Source organism: Hyaena hyaena, unplaced genomic scaffold (genome assembly GCF_003009895.1).
Source record: "Hyaena hyaena isolate Hyena2069 unplaced genomic scaffold, ASM300989v1 scaffold_805, whole genome shotgun sequence".
Lineage (NCBI taxonomy): Eukaryota > Metazoa > Chordata > Mammalia > Carnivora > Hyaenidae > Hyaena > Hyaena hyaena.
The window spans coordinates 45,633-58,528 of NW_024081439.1; positions in this window are offsets into that span (position 1 = coordinate 45,633).

The window sequence follows — 12,896 nt, forward strand, 5'->3', positions numbered from 1 at the left end:
CCTGGTGCCGGAGAAGCCCCACAGCTGCCTGCAGAAGACTCCCAGTGGAGCCTCTAGAACGAGGAAGAAAGGCTGTTCATCCTGATGTCTCTCGAGTGCCCTCTACCGACAACTCCTAACATCATGTCCGTTGGCAAAGGGAAAATGTTCAAAGGACCCAGATCCACAGTCACGGATCAGGTAATGAAGGTGGAGTTGAGTTGGAGCTGAGAGGCAATGAATTGATAACATCCTTTAGTGTAACCTCTGTACTTGGCATAGTGGGGTTTTGTTTGTTTACTTGTTTTTAAATGTTTGTTTATTTATTTATTTTGAAAAAGAGAGAGTAGGGAAGGGGTAGGTTACGGCGGGGGCGGGGCGGGGGGCGGTTGGTGGAGACAGAGGATCAGAAGCAGCCTCTACACTGACAGCTGGAAGCCCATCGCAGGGCTCTAACTCGGGAACCATGAGATCATAATCTGAGCTGAAGTCGGTAGCTCGACCAACTGAGCCACCCAGGCGCCCCCTGTGGAGTGTTTCTTATCTGTGAAGAAATTCCTGATGCTTGTACTAGACTGCTAGGGAATTTCTATCTCTATCATCAGCTCCAATCATTTGAGAATGTTTATATTTTTTATGGTCAATAGATAAAACTGTTGCATTTATAACATGCTGGGAACTCCACCCAACTCTTCACATTCCTGTCTCCTCACAGACATGCTTCTCCCCCATCCCCTCATTGAAATTGTCCCTGAGTGAGCCTATGTCTATGCCATTCTGAGCTTGCTTCTCCTGGCTAAATATAGCCAGCGCTTCTGGTGCTACACAAAGTAGGACAGACGGTATGATATTGTTCTTGTCCTGATTGATTTGCTGGAGTGATCATGAGCCTCAGAAATGAGAGACTGCCGGCTTTAACTTTCTTTGCCTACAAGGGTGACTATGAACTGAGACAGTTTTACACAGAGTATCAGCGGAGCTGGGGACTTCTCAGATATTTTCACTTTGGAAGATACAGATTATAATTTTTAAAAACGGTCACATTTCTTGTATTTTGGAAAATACAATGTGTGAAAATCTATTTCATTAAGAAAAATGTTTTGCACATTTAGGTGTCTGTTATCTTCTTTGTTAGATCCCTGGAGACCTTTATTTTATTCATTTAATAGTTTATCCCCTGTGTTTAGTCCACAGAGATTTTGGAGAACATTTGATTATAACTTGAACTTGATGGCACTTTTCTATGCCACCAAACATTCATCCGTTCATCAGTTACCCATTCATACATAGTTTAATTTATTATACAAATGTGTATTGAGCATACAATTTTCCATGAGTGGTTGTGGGGAGAAAGGTGGTTGTGATCATGCATGGCAGGTTTTCCCATCTGTACAGCACTGAAAATCAGCCAGTACAATTGTTATAATACAGAGGAAACTATGACAGATTTTTTAAGAGACTCACAAAGGCAAACCAAAGAAGAGACTTACAAATTATTAACTAAAACTAGTATTTCAGAATCAAAGTCATGCAAGAATATGGAGATCACAGTAGACTTGGAAACTCCTTAAAGAAGAAAGCTTATTATGCCATTGCTTTCCAAGCTTCTGGTCATGGTAGACTCCCTTTATTTATTTCGTGGTTGTGCACAGGGACAAATGCATTAATGAGTAACTAGTTAGCTATGTGCAGTTGTAAAAATGAGTGAGAAGAGTTGGTTCGAAATCTGCCACTAAATAACAGTGAACTTAGAAAAGTCACTTGTGTTCGGGGATCCCCAAGATCACCCTTGGGTTCAGTGATTTGCTAGAAGGACTCACAGAATTCAGCAAAGCTGTTATACTCGTGATTGCCATTATTACAGCAAAAGGATGCAGATTAAAGTCAGCTCCAGTAAAGGAGCATAGGTCAAGGTCCAGGAGATAGCAGGTGCAAGCTTCCCAATGTCGTCTCCCAGGACACTCAGCACCTCTTTTTCCCAGAAACTATGTGTGACAACACTCGTGGAGTATTATCAACCAGGAAAGCTCATCTGAGTCTTGGTGTCCAAGGTCTTTAGAGGGGCCTCAATCTCACAGACATGGCTGACCACTTTTGTGGCTGAAGTTAGTCTCCAGCCCCTTCAGTGGCCAACCTGATAGCACATGGGCCAAATACCCCATCATAAATCACATTGTTAGCATAGATTCTCTTATGACCCAAAGTCCGCAGATACACAGGGCAGCATCAGGAGAGCTATTCCAAGGACTTACAGGTTACTTCTCAGGAGTGTGGCAAGGTCCCAAACTTTCTTTGAGATGTGTGGACAAAGCTGAGTTAATCCTTTACTGTTCGTCATTTAACCTCCGTTGGTGCCTGATTATCTTCACCTATAAACTAAGGTGAAGGCAAGATGGACAAAGATAATTCCTACCTCTAAAATGCTACACTAATTTAAATTTCTAGTTAAGCAATCAGGAGTAAGCTTTAAAGACCATTCTAATTCAACAGTTTTAAAACCATGAGCATACAAAGCAATAAAAATTTTTGCATATTTCTTACAATTAGGCAATAGTTCTCTTTATCTTTGCATACAGCTTGTAAAGACAAGTGGTATTCTTCAAGCTACAGTCCTTTCTGGCCCTTCCACCCTGCCTAGAATCCCAACCCAAATCCCTGGAAAAGAAATGCCTCTCTAGAGACTTTGAAGATTAGTTCAGGCTAATTTCTGTTGGATAAGTAGCGTTTAGCAGCTGTTTAAAAAAACTTAAGGGAAATGGGCTTATTTTGCAACAAGAAGAATTTAGGTTCAATTTAAGGACAATTTACTAACAGAGAACATGAAAAACTAAAATAGTTATCAAGTTTTATGGCGTCTCCTTGCCTAGAAAAAGAAAAACAAAGTGTATTCCTTGATTTTTCTGGATAGTTTTAGTTTAGATCTGAATTCACAAAGATGTGTTTTTTTGTGGTAATGCTTTTAAATTTCTGAGTTTAGGAGAATTACACAACCAAAACATTACACAACCAAAATAAACTGAGCATATTAGGCTGTGAATGCAGTCTCGAACGTTTTGGAAGACAGACATATTTATGGCACATTTCAGTTCAGTTTCAAGTTGAAGGTGCTGTACTGAGGTTATTTGGGATGATGAATGCTAGGACATAGTTATGCTTTGAGCTGGTACTCTAGCTTTCTGATGGAGTAGGCTTCTGCTCACAGAAAACCAAAATGAATTTGAGAGCTGTGACTGCCATGACTGCCATCCCTTTAGAGAAAGATTTTCTACTCAAAGAGCAAGGCAGTCAGTACATAGTTGAGCAGCTAAATTTGACTCAGCATTGGCCGATTAACATCTACTACATGCCATCTGCTTCCAGCCATTGGTACTTCCTTCACTGGTTTTATAGAATGGCATCTTTACAAATGGTGTAGGGGGACATGATAAGAAATCATCACTCCTGGAGTAGACTGGGACAGTATATCATTAAATATCACCATGGAAAGTGAGATGTGATGGGCAGTTTGTGTAATTCTAAAACAATCCCATTAAGTTAAGAGCTCATTTATTACAAAAATGAAAGAAAATGACACAGAATCTAACCAGGGAAGAATTGCTCTTAGTCTAAGTAAAATTAGCATTAGGCTTACTAAAACTAAAGTTCAGGACACAATCAAATCAGTACGGATCATCGAAGATGCGCGGAGTAAGAAATGGTAAATGTATCTTAATATGAGCTAGTTGAAGATTTTGAGAAGTTGACAACTGCTACAGACTGAATGTTTGTGTCCCCCCAAAATTCATATGTTGACACAAATTCCCCAATGTGGTGGTATTTAGAGGCAGGACCTTTGGGAGATTAACACCTTTATAAAAGGGATCTCAGAGAGCTCCTTCATTCCTTCAGCCACGTGAAGGTACTGCAAGACCACTGCCTGTGAACCAGAAAGAGGGCCTTGATCTTGGACTGAATTTGCCAGGGCCTTGATCTTGGACTACGCAGCCTCCAGAACAATGAGAAAATGTTAGTTGTTTAAACCACCCAGCTTATGATCTTTTTGTTATAGCAGCCCAAAAGGACTAACATAGCACCCCACCTAAGGAGTCAAATGAAATAAATGCAGTGGTTTGACGAGCAGAGAAGTTTCCCAGGTTGCCCTTAACTGTGTACATCAGTATTGCACCCGGAAAGCTTTTAGAGATGCAAAATCGGGCCCTGGTGTCCACCTACAGGACAGAATCTGCATTTTCACAAGATCCCTGGAAGACTCATGTCCATTCATGTTTGAGAAACACTGCTTGCAAATCTGGCCAGCTGCCTATTTTTGTACATAATCCTTTATGAGTCAAGCTTTTGCAGTTACATGTTGTCCACAGCTGCTTCTGCAGGACAGTGGCAGAGATGAGTACTAGTGACAAAGACTGTGTCTTCCATAAAGCCTAAACTATTTACTGTCTGGCCCTTTACAGAAAAGACTTGTTTGTTTCCCAAATTTGCTGAGATAAGGAAACTGCCCTTTATTATCTATAACATAGGCTTTTAGATGTATGCTTTGTATGCCTTTTTACTTTCAATTTTTGTAATCATTTTTTTGCAGATAAAGGTAAACAGTTTTTCAATATGCCATACCTAATTAGTGGTGGAACCTTAGGTCTATCTGACTCCAGGGACCACAATCTTTTCAGTATGCACTATGACGTGCCCTCTAGGAAGTTGGGACTCTCAAAGCTTTGCTTATCTAGGGGTTAATTAGCCTTAGAAAAGAGAACTAATGTTGCCCAGACTCATACATGATAGAATTGTTGCAAAAAGCCAATTTCCTAACCTATACTGGGAAATACGCCTGCCATGCAGATGAGATGATGGCAAGTATACTTGAGAAGCCAAGTCAAGGACAGAAGCACACATGGAGAGTTTCTGGAATCAGAGCTCATTTGGTCTCTGCTTCCTTGGGCCTTTGCAGGGTCCAGGACTCCACTTTTCCAGTCTACTGGAGACTAGAGCCTGTTTCACCCCTAAAAGTTCCCAATTTTTAAATTACAGTGACCTATTTTAAAATCAACTTTGTGTTTAAGAGAAGGTCCCCAATTGTTGTGAGAAGGGTCATACTTATTCATCATACTAGCAATAGGTTAGTCCATTATAGTCCCTGCCTTCCAGAAACTAATAATGCAATCAGTTGAAAATAAGAAAGAGGGTTGAAACTAAGAGCTTCTGCTTTTGGAGTGTCTGGGTGGCTCAGTCGGTTAAGTGCTCCACTTCGGCTCAGGTCATGATCTCGCAGTTTGTGAGTTCGAGCCTGCATCGGGCTCTGTGCTGACAGCTCAGAGCCTGGAGCCTGCTTCTGATTCTGTGTCTCCTTCTCTCTCTCTCTCTCTCTCTCTCTCTCTGCCCTCCCCCTCTCATGATCTGTCTTTATCTCAAAAATAAATGTTTTTTTTTTTAATTAAGAGCTAGTTCTTTTAAAAAATAAATACAAATCTGAGTAGAAGGTTTTAACCAGCAATCAAAAAAACTCCCAAAGAAACAAAAGCTGGCTCCACTGGTGAATTTTACCAAAATTCAAAGAAGACTTAATACCTGTCCTCAAACTCTTCCAAAAAATTGAAGAAGAGGGAAGACTACCAAGTTTAGTTTACAAGACCAGGATTTCATTGATACTAAAACCAGACAAGGACACCACCATAAAAAGAAGAAGAAGAGGGAGAAGGAAAAGAAGGAGAAGGAAGGAGAAAAGGAAGAAACAGAAAGGGAGAGAGAAAATTATGTCAATATCTCTGATAAATATGCATTCAAAAATCCTCAAAAAAAACCAGTAAGACAAGTTCAACAATATGTTAAAAGGATCATATACCATGATAAACTAGGATTTATTCCCAGGATGCAAGACTTGTTCACCATGTGCAAATCAACCAATATGATATACCACATTAACAAAATGAAAGATAAAAATTATGTGATCATCTGGATAAATGCAGAACAAGAATTTGACAAAGTGCAACAACGTTGACATAAACTTGAGCTCATGACTTCTTCCAGACATCAACTGTTTTGAGCAGCCAGATGGTACCCTGATCTTAAGGTTGGAAAAAAAATGATGGGCTTTGTTCCCAGGTACCTTTTTACCTGAGAGTCAGTAGAGGACCTTGTGGAATATTTCACTGTGAAGAAAGGATCTGGATAGGAAAAAAAACAAACAAGTCTGTTCTTCCTGACAAGAGCTGTACCAGCAGGTCTTTTGCTCTGAATATTCAGCGACCAATACAAATGAAAGTCAAATCCTCATGTTTATCATTGGAGACATTTACTGAAGAACAATTTATTTCAAGAGTTACTATAAAGTGAACTCAGTATACATATATTCTGCCTTTGAAAAGTTATTCTAAGAAAGATCATTTATTTATCACATTCAAGAAGTATTTATTGAGTGTCCTATCCTGGACACTGTTCTACAATCTGGGGATATAGTACAGATGAAGGTAAACCCAAATTTCTGATCTCACAGAGCTTACATTTTGGTGGGGGAGAGACCATAAAGAATGAGTAAAATGTACGGTGTGTGAAAGGGAACTAAATAGTAAGAGGTATAGGGGAAGACAGGGTGGACAGGGCAGATCTGCCTGAGAATTTGGATGGCCAGAGCCCACCATCTGAGACCTTCAGATGACTGATTCAAGAATGGCACTGAGCTTATCTGACCCACAAATGTGACAACAGAGAAAGTAAGAACAGCCAGGAATGGAGGGCAGCGCATCAGACATTAGCAGTGTGTGTTAGCATCAGCCAGGGTGTTAGCCAAAGGAGCAAGTGTCAGGCAGGCACTTCATTACGATGGTGTCATAGAGGAAGTGAGGTTGGAGGAACTCCTTGAAGAAGAGAAGGCTAATGTAATCTGACCACATTGGAGAGTTTCCCTGGAATAATAATTGTCTCAGGACAAACCGAATGCTCTTTCCATGGAATGTATTAGTTGAAAACTTTCAAAAGACAGCAGAGTAGGTGCAGACTCACCAGATCACCCTTTCCCAAAGCCCAGTCCCTCATTCTCGCTGCCACTCTTCCTCCCTCCATGCAGCCCAACTTGAGGGCCTTGAAAAAACCAAACAGAGCCTCTCTTAGGCGAGTCCCAGGCTCCCTGGTGGGGAAGGGCAGAAGTAAGGGGCAAACAGCAGAGCAGCAAAGCCAGAGGGTAATAAAAAATACAAACAACTCGTTATGTCAGTTTCCTCTCAATTTTTGTTCTGCAAAGCCAAAAGGGGCCACAAAGATTTCCCCTCTTTTACAGCAAAACGTGATCTCCATTGTAAGCTGGTACTAGCTGGGTGCCACTCCTGTTTCCCACTGCTGGAAGGCACATATGGCTGTGTGGCCAGGACCCCACAAATCATCCAGTAAGTTCATTTTTATTAGTAGCTTCTGCTTAATTAAGGGATGCACCATGCTCCATCAATCAGCTTCTGTGCATTCGAATCATCCCCAGTCACTCCACTACTAATAGATATAGCTCTGTTCTTGGAAAAAGAAAAGATCTGGGACATTCTGGCTCCAAAATCCAGGGGGGTAGCGTCTAAGAGCTGGCCCACTGCTGTAGCAATTCCTTTAAACGTGAAATTGTGACTATAAAGACAGGTAGTGGGTAATGCTGTGAGTGTCTTTGGCCTTTAAAGATCTGAACTTTAACTCATTGGACCAGATGCCAGTTAGATATACAGCGCTTTAACGTATTTATATTAGCTCCTCAATTGTCTACAATAGAGTGAACTATAGTTCTCATTATTTAGAAAATGTTTTTTAATGCAAGGTAGTTGGAATCCCCTGAGGCAAAGCAGTTGGACACAAATGAGACTGATCTACAGTTTTCATACTCCGCCTCCTATGTAGATGCCTTATTGAAGATAAGGGTCTAAGTCAAAACTATTTTATAGTATCCTTTGTCTGAGTTGGTTTCCAGAAACTCGCCAAGTACAGTCCATCCTGATTATTCATGGCTTCTATATTTGTGAATTCACCTACCTGCTAAAATTTATTTGTAACCTCCAAATCAATACTCTGGACCCTCTCACTCTTATTTTTGGACCTGCTCGGCAGGGAGGGGAATTGGGGTTGCTTAACAATCCCCTTCCCAGCTGAGGCAAAGTGAAGTGAAGCTCTTGCTTGGTTCAGCTCCCGTACAGAGTTGACAGGTGGGCAGAGCTGACCAGAGGGGTGGTTCAGTGCAAGGAGGTCTGGTTCTGGGGCCAGGTGGCCCGGAGGGAGGGGGGTTGAATTCCAGCTCTGGTACTTATTAGTGGAGCACCTCCATCAAGTCACTTAACACTTGGGAACTTCCTTTTCTCTTTTGCAAAATAAAATAGAACATCTCAGAATGAGTTGTTTTTAGCATTTACGGTTATAAGCCAGGTGAGGTATGTATGTATGTGTACATATTTCCCCCAGAAGCCACGCTTCAGTATTCACTCATTCATTGTTCATGATGACTTTATGGAACATAACCACCATATACAGTGAGAACTGACTGGAATATCTTCCCCACTGGCAAAAGAGATATGCAAAAGTTTTTTTTTTTTTTTTTTTTTTTTTTTTATTTACCTAAAAAGAATTGCTTCTCAGCCTTTTGGCTAAGACCTTGTGTAATTTACATAGAAAGAAGCCATATCGATAGGGGAAACTTATTAAAGTTAATTTTATAAGAAAACAATGCAGGTTAAAACTTGGCCGAAAAAATATGTAAACTGTCCCACAGAGGATACAATGATGGTAAATGGAAATCATAAACCTGACAAATGAAAAGATGCTCAACCTCCTTTGTCATTAGATAAATGCTTATTAAAGGCACAATGAGCTACTACTGTGTACCTCTTAGAAGTATTAGAACCATAAAAAGTGACAATACCAAATGCTGACAAGAGTGGAAATTGATGGGACCCAATGATCCCATTCCCAAATGGACTGAATTTATTCCTGAATAAGTATATTTTCTCAAGTGAGTGGAAAACATGTTTACACAAAAACCTGTATGTGATGCTTTACTGTAGTCCCCCAAATCTGAAAACAACCAACAAGTGAATGGATACATGTCCATATATTGGTTACTACTCAGCAGTAAAAAAAGATGAGATGACTGATCCATGCAACAACATGTAAGAATCTTAAATATATTTTGCTAAGTGAAAGAAGACAAGAAAAAAAAATGAAAGAAGGCAGAACCAAAATGCTGCAAAGTGTATGATTATTTCTATTTTTATGACATTATGGAAAAGGGGAAATTGTAGGGATGCGAACAGATCAGTGGTTGCTGGCAAGTAGGGGAAAAAGAGAGATTATATATGAAGCAGCCACACAGGGGAATATTAGAGTGATAGAACTGTTATGCAGTCTTTTATACTTGTGTTGGTGGATACATAACTCTTATGAATTTGTTAAAACCCACAGAAATGCATATAACAAGGAACAAGTCTTTCTGTGTACAAGTTAAGAAAAAAATGAACCAAAATATTGGAGATCCCAGGATGGGATGAAGATCATCCCTGATTTTATTATAAGTGTGAAATAAAAGGGTTGGGGGAAAAGGAGCCAATACAATTAACTTTAGAAAAATAGTGTTTAGACTGGACATGTAAAGCTAAAGAAAAATAAAAACTATGAACAAATGAGGTACTCTGGTTGGTATTTTTTTTTCTCAAATGGGTATGCATTATCAATTCTGGAATTAATCTGCATGTATACTCCAGCTGAAAAAATAAGTAAATAAATTGGAGATAATGGGAGCCAGCTTTCCTTATGCTAGAGAAACAAGTTACAAATAAGCAGTCAGAAGTGGAGGAAGGTGAGAATTAGGCTGGTTCACTGGCTTGGAAGTGCAGCTACAAGTATGATTTAAATTAACATATATACAAATAGATAAATATAGAAATAGATGTGTTGATACATGGATTGTTCTAGCTCTGTCTCCTGAGACAGCATAGAAACATACTGTGCTTTGTTAGCCATGAGCACTCCCAGAATCCAGATCTTGTTTTTAAACGTCAGTTTCAAACGTTAGGAAGCAGGTATCCTTGGAGAAATAACTGATTCTAGGCTTTAGCCAAAGACATACAGGGTGTTTCTAGAGCATCTTGTAGAATTGTTGTGTTGTAGTGACAAAAGTAAGGGAGTGCTGGGAAAAAAGAGGGTCAGGGGGAAACCATGCCAAAAGAATCTAAGAATCAGCCTGAAAGAATCCCTAAGAGCCAAAACTGGAATGATTGGAGGAACAATGTAATAATAAGAGTATTGGACTGTAGCCCAAAGAAGAATACATAAATATAAGTGCATGCTGATATAAATATGTAAATGGGAAAGAACAGACAGATCTTTGTCATAGAAGAATCTATAGTGACTCACCAACTTCCCTTTTTTTAATTTTTTTAATGTTCATTTATTTTGAAGGAGAGAGGGAGACAGCTTGAGCAGGGGAGGGACACACAGAGAGGGAGACAGAGAATCTTAAGTGGGGTCCAGGCCCTGAGTTGTCAGCACAGAGCCCCAAACAGAGCTCGAACTCACGAGCCATGAGATCATGACCTGAGCTGAAGTCGGATGCTTAGCCGACTGAGCTACCCAGGTGCCCCGCTTCCCTTTTTTAAGTTTACTTATTCGCTTTGAGAGAGACAGAGATAGCATGAGTCAGAGAGGGGCAGAGAGAGAAAGAATCCCAGGCAGGATCTGCACTGTTAACTTGGAGCCCGATGCAGGGCTCAAACCCATGAAGCCGTGAGATGTTGACCTGAGCTGAAACCAAGAGTCGGACTCTTAACCTACCAAGCCACCCAGGCACTGCAGTGACTCACTCCTAAAGAACAAAATGTGGAAAGAAAAAAATAGTAACTGGAATCTGGCAGAGATACCGCCATAACCAAATAACCAAGGTTAATATCACTTGTGATAAATTCTATAATCTCATGTACTCCCTGAAACAATGTGTACTTTACCTGTCTATTATCCCCCACCCCCCAAAATTCATAAGTCCATTATGAAATAACATGGAAGGGCATTCTGTAAAGCTTCTGACCCTTCTAAAGTGTCAAGGGTATGAGAAAAAAAGAAAGGCTAAGAAAGTATCACAGATGAGAGGAGACAACGGAGACATGAGAAATTAATGCAGTTTGGTTTCCTGAATTGGATCTTGGTGTAGAAAAAAGGACATCAGTGGAAAAACTGGTGAAATCCAAATGGTCTGTAGCTTAGTGGTGTTGTCAGTGTTAATTTCTTCGTTTTGGCAAATGATGCACAATCATGTAAGACATTACATTAGAGAAAGCTGCTTGATGCGGGAACCTTCTGCACTATCTTGGTGACTATTGTGTAAATCTACAAAGTGTTCCAAAATGAAGAGTTAAAACTAATAGATACATGGGGCACCTGTGTGGCTCAGTCAGTTGGGTGACTGACCAGCTCAGATCATGATTTCACAGTTTGTGTGTTCAAGTCCCGCATCGGGCTCTGTGCTGACAGCTCAGAGCCTGGAGTCTGCTTCAGATTCTGCGTCTTCCTTTCTCTCTTCTCCTCGTGTTCTCTCTGTCTATCAAAAATAAATAAACATTTAAAAAATTAAAAAATAAAATAAGATGATTCATTTTAAAAAACTAATAAATACATACGGAATTGCATAAATAAACAAATTGTATAAGATGTTATTACAAATAATTCATTTTTTCAAACACAACAGAGAAATGGTATTGTAATGCCAAGGGGGTCAGGGGAGAGAGAAAATCATCAATCGTGTTCCCCCTAATCTACAAGTGCTACTGAGTTTGGATTCACTTGTTTTCCACTTGAGATTTTCTGCAGGAAGGAGAGCAGCAAAGGTAAAGGACAAGGAGAGGGGAGAACACAAAGAAATGACACATGAGAACGTAAACAGAATTCAAACTTTTAAAACTGTACAAGCCACAGGTAATTCTTCGCAATCGCTTGAGTGTCACTGTGGCTCAGAAAACTAGAAATAATGAAGGCCGGCAAAACCAAGGGCGGTTCAGAAGCTGTCTAGACACTAACACTGGAACTCAGGTTCAGCAACGCTGCCTTGACTCTGACCAGCCTCCCGAGTTCCGCTTGTTCACAGAATAATTACTGTGCTGATCTCCTGGAGCAGGAGATACTTTAGGTCGGAATGGCTGTTTTTCATTTCTTTTGTTGTTTCGCTACTGTTTAATAACAAACCATAATGTTTAGATCTTTTCAGGGCAGAACAACTCAGTGATAACACCGTTTGTAGAAACAGCAAAAAAAAAAAAAAAAAAAAAAACGTGATGGAAAATCTGCAGAAAATGACAAAGTTTTGTCCGGGGTTAAATTTTGGTTTTGACACACATCTGGCACAGATGCGAATGACAACATGGCCACTTAAGTCCAATCTTCATCCATCCTGAGTGGTGCTAAGCCCTCTTCAAGGAATAGCCGCCCTGAAAGCCTGTTAGGAAAACTGTTTTGTGGGGTCCAACACACAGTTCACGTGAGAGGAAAATCACATTCTCTTTCAGTCCTTGAGCAGCGACAAGGGGACACATTGACCCCTGCTTTCTTTCAATAATGAGAAAAGTAAATCTAAGTAATACCTTCCAATGAATGAGACGATATCATCAAAACTACATAGGTCAACGTTTCTCCCTGATGCTTTTTCACATTTTTTTCATCCCCTACACTCTTTATTATTATGATAGTTATTAAAGGTCTCATGCGCTATGTGGGAAGTGTGAAAAATGCCATTCAAACACTGAGTGTGTATTTTTACAATGTAAATAAAAGTGTATTGTGTTATTTTATGTACATTGTTGTATACATTCATTATTACAATAAATACACAAAGGCAATTTAATACCACCAGGGCGTACTCTCAGGCCATTTGCCCTCATTTATCCTTAGAGAGGTTTTTCTCCCTCAGGGATGGTGTTAAG